The following is a 12,092-nucleotide window of genomic DNA, read 5'->3' as shown; positions in this document are numbered from 1 at the left end:
ATTATCATCCCATAGAATGCACGAAATTAGGAGAGTTTATCTGGCGTCCCTTGTGGGCACATGCTGTTTGAGTTACACCCTCTGCTGCCCTGCTTCTCTCTCTGTGGTGAGCAATTCCTCTCAGAGCAAATCTTCAAAGAACTTTCCAAGGGATGAGGACAATGGATAGAGACTGCTTAATGATAGAGACTCCCAGGATGGCAATTATTTCCCTGGGCCCCTGCAGTAAGAGGTCCACAACAGCGGTGCACAAGTTTTTAAATTTGTGCCATTTTAGAAGTACTGAGAACAATTAAGGAAAACTGAAGGAAGATAGAGGTACATTTAGAATTGTTCCAAGTTGATTTCATAGTCCAGGAAAAGCTTATACAAAAAAACTAAAATATCATACATGACTGTGTTGTCCATCCCACCTAGGACTTTTATCTTTTCAAATTCTTCATCTTACCGTCAATTCACTTATTCTGCTAGCTGACATCCCGTCACAGGTTGTATCTGCCTAAGAAGTAGGGCCAAAGAATGCAATTACATTTTAATTTTCGTAGAGTTCTTAGAGCAGAGACAAATTGTCATTAATTCCCCTAAATATACTGTCTGTCTATCATTCAATCTCACTTATCCCGTTGAACTTGCCACATGCTGAAATGATTCCCAGCGTTAGCTTTCATAGTTATCTCCCATTGGATGGCCTGACTTCTCAGCATCCTGAACTCAAAGCATGTAACTTTTATGGGCTTCCTGACCTGGGGGAAGAGCCAGGCACGTTATGGTGCCAAGCCTGGTGAATAATGTGGATGTGGACACACTTCTCTGCTTCCAGGAGCCTGCCTTTCCCTGGGAGAACACTTGGCCGCAGCTCTTCCTGCACTTTTTATCATACCCTGTATTTATTATGCTTTTGTTTAAGTCAAGGACTATTTTGATTTACAGAATTATCAGCTCTTACAATGTCTCATTTTTGATGTGTTATCATGGCTCTCAGTTGATTCTTCACTTTGAGTATTTTATGATTATTATAATGTTTCCTTCATAGTATGCATTTTCTAGCTCTGACTATTACTTAACTTGAATCACGGAAGTTGTTTTTTGTTTGTTTGTTTGTTTGTTTGTTTGTTTTTCTGGTACCGGGAATCAAACTCACGACCTTGCACTTGCCAGGCAGGTGTTGTGCCGCTGAGCTAAATCCCTACCCCGGACCTTGTTTTCTATTGCATTTGAGAGACGTGGAGTGAAAATTTCTTAGAAAATATTTATGCTTTTTAATACATATGATTTGCTTTAATTCAGACCACTTTCTAAAATAATTTCAATTTTTGAGTGTTGACTTTGTATCCTGCTGCAGTGCCAACTTGAAGATTAGTTCATCAAAAATTTCTATATATAATTTTGTGAACTAACTGTTTTACATAATGTAGAATACATATTGAAGTCCTTTTAAGCATGTTAATTTTTTACTTCATTCCCCAAAATTGAAGTAAATATTTATAGTTTTATTTCAGAGGTGATCTAGCATTTCTTTAGTAAATATTTAATGCAAGGTTGTCAGTTTCCTGTCTTTAGTTGCATACAAAGGTCTGTTGCTTGACTGATTTCCTTATTGTGATTTATGAGTGAAACACTTTTTCAATAAAGTTAAAATATAGACTCTAGCCATTTCCTTTATGCTCTTTATATTTTTAATATGAATTGATTTCCTTTTAGCGTCTTTTGAGCTTAGTTATGCATTTCACAACACTATTGTTAGAAGTTTACTTTTCTATTTAATAGTTTCACAATGTAGGGATCCTTCCAGCCTTATTTCATTGCACTATGTTGAGAAGAACCCTTTTCCTATCATCTGAGTCTATACTTTTCAAATATATTGAATCTTGGTTCTTTTTTCCTCAAATGTATTCTGTATCTCTGGCTTTATTTTATCCTAGGCTCTGTACTTCTCTGCCATCATTATTCCTTTTCAGTGAATCCAGAATTGTTCATTTGCATATTGTGAGCTGTCCTAGAACAAAGCTGCACTTGGAACATCAAGATGCACATGACATTTCAAGATGGTGAGAGAATTCCAAAGCCTAATCTTTTTCCAATTTTCCCATGACAGCTCCTGTGCTTCCTGCTAGTTCTAGAAATTAGGCAAAAAGTAGATCAAATAACCTGAAATAAAAACATTAAGACATAATTGCTTAGCCTTGTAAGATCACTATGATATAGAGGAATATTTTATCTGCTCATAAAATATACACTAGCTCCTGCTAAGGGAGCTTATTTAATATTATTAGGAAAATATCAAAGTCTTTTTTTGTCTTTGTTAATTGATGTTCCCACGCTATGCCACTATTCATGAGTGTCCTAGTCTCATCCTTTTTATTTCGTTACCACCAGTTGGTTATGAAAATTTGAAATGTTTCCAGCTAATGCTTTTATATCCATCTATGTCAGACCATAGTCGGAGATCAAGTAGCATCCCTCTATGTAAGGATTTGGAATAGTACAGTAAAAACTGACATCATGGGTCAATGGAGCTGAAGAACAGAAATCAGCCTTTTGCAGTAACTTATTCTTTTTTGTGAGTTGGGAATGTTTATACTAACAGTTATTAAATTTTGGGCTTTAAAAACAAAGAATATTCCCTGAAACTCATTTCTAGTTGCTAATACAAAACTTTTAAATTTTCACTTTAATAACATTATTTTAAAGTCACATTACCGCCACGGGACTGAGAGTATGAGACCTGCATAGAGTATGTGTAAGAGTTAAAAGCTCATGCAATCTCTTAGGTTATCCACTCTCAGTGGTTATGTACTTGGTAAATATCTGTAAGTAAAATATTTGATCTAACCATTTATTATTTTTCTTATGGTTTATAAAGTCTAAGTGCTTGTTGTTAGTAATAATAATTTTCAAATAGTAATAATTTTAAATAGTTTTATCAGTAGAAAAATAAGAATGTAAGAGGGGAAATATCACTTGAAAGATGTTCATTTTTACAGGTTATATATGCTAATAAAGAAAAAAAAAAAACTTCTGATTTGAAAACAAGTACTACTTCCATGTCACTTTATACCTTGTGCTAGTTACCTTATAAATCCATGGAAAGCATAACAGCCCTCTTGGAAGTGGGTCCTTCGTTGGTTCAGTAAATCCATGAAAAGCCACCACTAGGACAGAAAAGAAGATTCACAAATGGCCAATAAGTACATGAAAAGATCTTGAATAGCCTTGTTCACTAAAGAAATGCAAATTAAAATGATATTGAGATACCATCTTATCCCAGATAAAATAGGCATTATCAAAAATTTTATTAATAAATGCTGGTGAGGCTACAGGAAAAAAGAATTATTCTATATTGAGGATAAAATTATAAACTAGTAAAACAACTATGGAAATCAGTGTGGAGACTATTCAAAAAACTGAAAATAGAAATTCATTTTACCCAGCTATCCCCCTTCTAGTCATCTTCCCAAAAGAGTTTGTACTATAGTTTGTAATACTGTATTACAGCTTTTAATACAGTTTGTAATAGCTAGATCTTATAAATAGCACATATGTTCACCAGCAGAGGAACAGATAAAAAAGTGTGACATTTATACACAACAGAGTACTACTCTGCCCTGAAGAAAGATACATTAGGATTTTGTAGATAAATGTATGTAACTTGAGAACATAATATTAATTGAAATAAGGCAGAAGCGCAAGGTTACATATGGTATAGTTTCTCTTATATAGGAAACTAATAATATATACTTATGTCCATTTGTAGAAAGAGAAATAGAGAGATAGAGAGACAGAGACAGAGTTAGAGACAAAACAAAACAGAAGATAGATAAATAAGAAATGAGAAGAAGCTTAAATAATTTCCCAAATTGCCTATATCATTTTTCAAAAAGTAATTTAATATATATGCTAAGTTGATGCATTTATACTACTAGTTTCTCTTAGTTCACTGAAAAAAGTTTTGTGTCTAATTAATTTTGTTTCTTTTTCTCAGAATCCTTTTTGTTTTTCTTCAGACTAACTACAGTACTTTGAGGATAATGATACACAGTGTATTAACTACTGTTATTTTCTTATTTTGCTATTAAATTTTGTCACATAAGTTTGTTTTATTTTGTCTTAAAATAAAACTAAATAAAGAAAATGTTATTATTTTCTACTCAATAGTATATCATTTAAAGTGAATAAGTGATTACCTTGGTAATTTTCTTGTGGTCCCATACTTAATATTTATATTCTTTGCTCAAAGTGATATTTTCCAAATATTTCATTTTTTTCCCTTTTGCCATTAGTGAACAATCAATAAATAAAATAATTTCAGATGTTCTGGTACATCAGTCATGTAGCGCTTTTATAATAATTTATGTCTTCTTCAGTATTTATTAGAATGATCATTATATGGTGATTTTTGTGCTTATCCCATTTTTTTGTAAAATTATCATCAGCATTCTCTTATAAATAAGAACTCATTTCTTCCCATATACTTTTAATATTGTTTTAAAATTTTGGTAAGTGATTAAGTACAATTAATTATGAAAACATTGAGGGTAACAAAATCAGAGAGTGTGAATTTATACCTATAATTCTAAAATAATGTAACCAATTGCCTTTATACTTCCTTCTTAAAAAAATCAATCTCATTATCTTTGTAAAAGTTATTCAAAAAGTATATTAAATGTAATAAAAGTGTGACTATTGTAATGACTGTCTTTGGAATACACTTAACAATAAAATTAGGAAAATTTGAAATTATCACTATAATCCAGATCATTAAAAGACAAAATTTGTCTGTCGTTCCTTTCAAAAATAGTTGTAGCAAATAAATGGCTGAAATGATCAACCAAGAAGTGCAAAATAGCTTTAAAGTGGAAAAGCAACATGCTACAATAGAAATTTTCTTCTGGGAAGATACAAACAAATTATTAAAAGGATACAACAATCACAAGACTGATGTCACAGCAGAGTTTAACACACTATATAAAATTGTTACAAAATGTACATTTCTTTAAAAAAAATAATGCAGAAAGTGGTGCAGTGCGTTGTGGCCTATGCTTGTAATCCTAGCATTCTAACAGCCGAGGCAGAAGGCCAGCTTGTGCAACTTAGATAGACCATGTCTCAAAATAAATAATAAAAGGAAATTTTATTTGTATATATCAGTGATATATATCAGTGATATATATAAAATATATCAGTGAGAAGGCCACGATTTCAACCCCAATACTTCAGGGGAAAATACAATGCCAGTATTGAACAAATGAAAGAAAAATACTGCAGTTTAATTCCTTTAAGAGAGTTTTTAAAAAGTTTTAATTAGATTCTGGTAGAAAAATGAGAAAAGGATTAAACTTTACTATAAGGCTAAAAATAAAATTCTTCATATTCTTAAAGTACCTAGAAAAACTTAAAACACTATGTAAGTGAAATATGTAATTACCAATAATATTTCCATTGTCATTCTTTTAAGTAATAAGATTCAATAATAAAACACATGTATGGCATTTATTTCTCATACATAGAAATGGTGTTTTACAAAGCTGTCTCAATATAATGAATTATACACATTAGAAAAATTTCAGTCATTTCATTTTATCAGTTTTAAAAATTTTAAACCCTTTGAAAAGCATTGAATATGTGAAATGTAATTAACTTGCTAAATATCCCTATCACTGTGAAAACATGATTTTGAAAAGCACAAGGAAGCACTAACTGTACAAGATTATTAGCTAAATAAATATAATAACAAAAATATGCTCTCCCTCATTAAAAAGAATTTTGATTATTCACAATGATTCTACTTCCTAACAGTAAAGTGAGTTTTATTTTACCATACTCCTCCCTTGAGATATTTTTTTTCAGACTCCATAGAAGATAATTATTTATAAATCAGAAAATTGTAACCTTCATAGAAACTCTATGAAATAAATAATTCTAAATATACCAAAATATAAAATGTAAATACGTAATAAATTAACATCTTACTGCTTAAAACAATAGTTTAAAATAATATTGAAGTGTAATTGGTGATCCTTCCTATACTGGGAGAAAATAAACTATCTGTACTTACATGAAAAACAATATCAATCATTTGATTAAACCTCAACAACTATAACTAAAATAAAATAAAATAGGTGAACTAAAATCACATTAAGCCTCAACTACAAATAAATAAAATAAAATAAAATAGCTGAAAAATAAAAGTGTGGCTTCTGAGGAAGAAGCAACTGCTCTTTTTGGATTCCGTCGAATGCAGCAAAAATTACTTCGCTACATCCCTCTGCATTCTCATCTCCATTAATTTTCAAGCATCTGCAATGCTCCTTTCCTTACACCATACATTAAGAATACATGCAGTCAAGGAACAATTCGACACCCATTAAGAGAGTAAGGAATGTAGTGTCTTGACATTCTGCCTCACCAAAGATGATTTGTGTACTTTGACCCCTTCTCCTTTATTGCCAGACACTTCACACTGTGCTAAGATAGATCACTCTTAGTTTGAGGACTCTTACAAGTCTTCATCACATTTCTAAACTTTCATCCATAAACTCAATTCTTGATGGGAGGTTATAACAATTATCTTTTATTCACATTAAAGAAACCTCAATATCTGAGGTGCAAAGTGTTTTTCTCTATTATGATTCATAAATGGCTGCTTAAATTTTATCAAATATTATCATTACTGAGACGAGTTTATTATGTGTTTATTAAATATATAAATACACGGTTAAATTTTTGATACTGAAGTCCTTTTCTACAGCTGGACAGAATCTTTAAGGGTGAGGTGTTTGAGTTTTTCCCAGCTTGTTTGTACATCAGTAGTAGTGCTTTGGATTAATACACTGAGCAGCGGGTGGATGCCTGTAACACAGCTCACTTCCCGTTCTCATCCACTTTCCAGTCTCCATTTTCTTGACTTGTGTCTTCCTTTTCCATTTGACTGTACTCTACTCTATTTCCCGCTTTCTTCTCACTAAAGTTACGCCCTTTGCTGATTACTTTGTTTTGGACTCATGAGTATTACACTGCCTGGATTTTGTAAAGATTTTAAAGATTTTGCTTTCCACTCATACAAGAAAAATCTGAGCACAGGACACTCAGAATGAGCTAATTTTTCCACAGTCCTGGGAGATGCTCCCTTGCCTCTGACGCCTCCTGTTGTCGGATAAATCTGCTGCAGTGCAGCTATGCTTCCGTCAGAAGTGAGTGTGAGGGGTTAGGAACTTTCTCTTGTCTTTCTCATTCTGCTGTTTAGGTGAGAAGCTGTATTGTGGAAGATATAATATGTCTTTTCTGCTTGCTCATTCCTGTTTATGTTATTTCTCTCATAATCTTTGTTAGTGAATCTAAGTATTTCTTAATGTGAATTTTGTCTTTGTCTTTGTCCAATCTAGAGCTCCTTGTGTTTTGAACTGATACCACTTTCTGTTATTTTCATTTGCAGTACTTGTAATTTGCTCTGTATTCATCTGTTATCTCTTTTTAAAGATTATCAACTGTAATCCTGGGTCACCAGTATTATTATCACTGGAGACCTTGTAAGGAATGATTATATTCCCCACTGTAGCCTTAGTGATTCAGAGCTTGTACTCTAACAAGATTGCTCAATAATTCTTACAGTTGTTAAAGGGTTACTCTCTTAGTGGATATTAGGTGTATTTGTTAAAGTCAATTCTATACTGTGCTCCAATGGGCTTTCATTTATTTTATCAATTCAAATCGAACCTTAAAGTATTTGACAAATTATTGCTTGTCTTCTGTTGTTTACCAAGCAAGTTCATCTCTTTGGTACCTACAAACTACCAACCTATCCTCCAGATAAATATTTCTGGAGACCTTTACAAATATTTCCATGACTCTTGTAGTAGAATATATTTTAATATGTTTTTCCAGCAGAGATATACACTAAGTAATAATTTGCATTATAGATATACAGTTTCATGGCTTTTAGGTTTATAATTTGTTTTTGTAAATTTGGATATGAGTTTTAAACATAATTTTAGAGTATGCTAAGGAATTCTAGTCTAATTCATGCTTAGTAATTCGCTAAATATATCAATTATTTAGTTAAGTATTATTGCATTCTCTTTTAATGAGAAAAATCCAAGACTTTTACTAAATGTCTGAATTCATAGAGTGCATAATTTCAAATTTATACGTTGTACACAAATGTTCAATTGCATAGTGCTCAAGTACACAATGCTCAGTTACATAGTGGTATAAATAGCAGGGAGTATTTTTCATGTACTCTTTCCCAGCACATTTAGGGATCACATATGATGATGATAACATGAAATTCATTCCACAAATATTTGAATATGGACATATGCAGATATTAGGGGATGGATGCACAGTGTTTTAAAGAAAATAAATGTGGAGTAAGGTATGAAACACGTAGGTGATGTTTAGGTTAAATTTGTAAATAAATGCTATCAAAAAGAAACTAATAATTTGAGATGGAGAGACTCATGGCAAACTCCACTTAGTTATGGAAAGAAAGAAGGTGTCTTGGTTATTTTCCTCTCACTGCTTAGACAAAATATCTTCCCCAAATGCCCAGAATTAAAGAAGGAAAGGTTTATTTATCTTACAGTATATAGAAGTTTCAGTCCATAATCATCTGGCTTCAAAGCAGTGTGGCATGGCAGAGGGGCAACAGTTCATAGCAGAAGAAGACAACAAAAGCAATAAAAGCAAATGGGGGGAGAACAAGCCTCTTTTCCTCCCTCATATTGTAAGTAGGCTACCCACCCTAGGGCAGTGCAGCACTCCCACTATCTCCCTGCTTTCCTCTTGCACAGGCTCAGGATGTTCACAAAGTGAGGACCCTGGTCCCCTGATGAGTCACTTAATCTTCTAAACTTCTCAAGTTGACACAATGAATCAACCTTCACAATATCCTAGAATGTAAGCAGCCACCCTAGAGTATGTTCTCTACATCTTAGATGTAGAACTGATGAGTTACTTAGTTAAGCTTCTAAATTTCTCAAGCAGATGCAATAAATCAATCATAACAGAAGGCTTCTATAAGAAGGAACATGGAATAAGTACAAGACGACTTGTGTATGTGTAAAGAGGAGGGGTACTGGCACTGAGACAGTAGTGCCCAGGAGGTGATCAAGGCACTGAGAAGGGGGAAAAAAGAGGGCATTGACTCATAGAGAGGCTGAAGAGATGTGCAGAAAACAGATCCCATGGGCCAAAACAAGGAGTCTGGATTCTTTCTTTTCTTTCTTTCTTTCTTTCTTTCTTTCTTTCTTTCTTTCTTTCTTTCTTTCTTTCTTCCTTCCTTTCTTTCTTTCTTCTTCCCTTCCTTCCTTTCTTTCTTTCTTCTTTCCTTCCTTGCTTCCTTGCTTCCTTGCTTGCTTGCTTGCTTCTTTGCAGTGGGAATCGAACTCAGGACCTTGCACTTGCTAGGCAGGTGCCTGTGCCACTGAGCTATATCCCCAGGCTGAAGTCTGGATTCTTGCTAAAGATAAAGTCACAAAAATGCTTATTTAAAGAGTTAAATATACAGTACCTAAATTGAGCTTGGAAAAAAATGATTTTTTCTACTATAAGGAAAACAAATGAAGGAAGGAGACAGTCATTGTAGGGAAGATCAAATCAGAACATGGTGCGGTTATTGAAGTAGTTCAGAGTAAGGTGATATCAGCAGGAATGGAGATAAAAGTCCAATTTGAGCAACTAATCTTTTTGCAAAGTTGAACTTAATGATGTTCGGTGTACAAAAAAATAATCATATTATTTCCCCACTATCATTATCTTTGCCAAACTTTTTCCTTCTCACCTCGTGATACTATATTTTGATTCAAAAATATTCTTTGTTACTTTCACATAATAAAAAACTCATTTTCAGATATTAAAAAATGCACCTAAGAGTAATATCAAAGTTATAATCTATCATTCATGTAAGTATGTCTTTTCTGTGGCTGAAACATGGCCTGAGATTGTCACAGAGATTCCAGGAAAAGGTGAAAAACTACATGCTTGCAAACCACAGATCTTTCCCCCAAAACCCTGCTGCCACTGTCCCTGTGGGTATGGGAAATAAGGAGGGAGGTGAAACGGTATGATGATGGATATTTTAAATGGTTGGAGATTTTGTAACCTAACATTTGTATTTTTCTCTGATAGCAGTTATACTCAAATAACAGGTTTATTCTTTCATTGCATAAACTGAAAACTTTTCTGAAGAGAATACTCCTCTTCCACAGAGAGATCTTCAACCTTTCTGTTTTCTTGCAAAATCATAGCCTTTCAAATTGTCCTTTCAAGGCACAGGGTTAGTTTCCTCTCCAGAGGCATAGAAACTAATCATGACCTACAATTGCCATGTGGGAGGGTACAGCCAGGCCAGTCTTGCACCTTGAGACATGTCCACACAAAAACTATGAGTCTGTGTTTGCCTTCATCCAACTCTCCAGAAGGACAGGCCATAGGTTCACAGACTTGTCTCGTCACAGGTCTCCACACTAACAGTATGAAACAATGCGAAGTTTGTCGGCTAAGGAAGCATCTGGTGGGAACTGAAATGTCAGATTTTTCTCCTATATCTATCCTTTCCTTCCTGGTTTATGGAATCCTTTATAACTCTGAGTTAGTCTTGAAATTAGAGAGATTTCCCACAACAGAGGGCGATAACATGAAAGAGCGCTACCAAGCACTTTTAAATCTCAGACATTCTACATCTCCAATCTACTGGTTCACTGTTCCATGTAAACATAGAGATGGATAATAAGCCAAAAGTGGCAGATCTAGCTGTTGGACCATTTTTACCCAAATTGAATATATTCTTTATTTAGATACATTTTTCTTTCTTTCTTTTTTTTTTTTTTCTTGGTACCAAGAATCAAACTCAGGACCTTGCACTTGCCAGGCAGGTGCTTGTGCCGCTGAGCTATATCCCCAGCCCACATTTTTCTTTCTTTAACCAATATTTTCCACTTAGCAATGATCTCTTCAGATTGGTAATTTTTGAAATTATCAAACATAGTCAAAACTTCACCTTATACTATCATTTAATTCTTAAGTGAACTTTACAATTTAGGTTTATTTTTCCTACTTTTCAGAAGGAGAAACTCATGCATGTGCAATGTGAAAAACATGCATAGTCACATGTACAATATATTATCAATTAGGATCACCACCAGGACTACCAAGTTATTCTGACAATAAGATAAGAATCTGGAATTCTTAATTGTGAACTGTAATTAAAATATTGCTATAACTTTCCTGGGATAGAAATATCCATGTTAAGAAAACAAAATGTATTTCTTATTTGCTCAAAAAAATGTAGCTTCAAAATGAATTATTGTTTTATTACGTATGTTGTTTATACAAGAGTAAAACATGACCTTAAGTTTTTCTTTGATTATGTACTGCATGTAGTTTATCAATTCAATAAATAACCTTTTCCTTAATGTTCTATGCACATTCCTTTCATTAGAATCCAAGAGAAGGACTATTTTCTCAGGTTTTGATAAATGCATTTGGGACAACCACACTACAATTTCATTTTTATCATTGGAAAATAGAAAATATAATCAAATACTGGTCTAATTAAGCATTTTGGAACTATTGCCCCAAAAGATGATGCATTAGGAAATGATATTTTGTAGAGGTTATCTGTAGCCAACATTTATCTACTATTTCTTTCTGTTTTCTTTTTTGAAAAGAGGTTGGCATTTAATTCTAAAAAGCTGTGTGATGGCCAAGTGCAAGAAAAAGTAAAAAAAAGTAAATCCAGCCATTATACATTCTTTGTTCAGAAGAACTCAATGTTCAGATCTGAAATACTCACCACCCACTCATGCATGTCACTAGAAAGAAAACGTTTGCTGTACAGCTAGAGAAATATTTTTCTGTTCACCAGCAATCACATTTTTCCAGAGGTCCTAGACCAGGCAAAATATACTTTGTACGCTATTTGGCCACACTGATTTTATTTTCTTTCAATCATCATTATATAAAAACTATGAATTTCAAACAGTCTGAGATAGTCCTACTTTGAATTTCCCAGATTATACACTAAAAGCTGATAGTTTAGTATCTCAATTTGAGACTATTTCTTTTCTTAGAAGAGAGCTTAAATAGCTTCATAT

At 33.2% G+C, this 12,092-nt stretch overlaps 1 long non-coding RNA gene across 1 annotated transcript in view; it reads right to left on the bottom strand.

The window, feature by feature from the left end:
- Positions 1-452: 452 nt before the first annotated feature.
- The window catches only part of LOC102004883, a 148,870-nt gene continuing 137,230 nt past the window's right edge, over positions 453-12,092 (bottom strand). Inside the window, exons 3-4 of the long non-coding RNA XR_259320.1 lie at positions 3,073-3,152; positions 453-499 (exon numbers count right to left, since the gene is read on the bottom strand). This is a non-coding gene — a long non-coding RNA (uncharacterized LOC102004883). The remainder of the gene's footprint in view (positions 500-3,072; positions 3,153-12,092) is intronic.

This window comes from Chinchilla lanigera, unplaced genomic scaffold, assembly GCF_000276665.1.
Source record: "Chinchilla lanigera isolate Chin_1 unplaced genomic scaffold, ChiLan1.0 scaffold00003, whole genome shotgun sequence".
In the NCBI taxonomy this organism is placed as follows: domain Eukaryota; kingdom Metazoa; phylum Chordata; class Mammalia; order Rodentia; family Chinchillidae; genus Chinchilla; species Chinchilla lanigera.
This window is presented reverse-complemented; position numbering and strand designations above follow the sequence as displayed.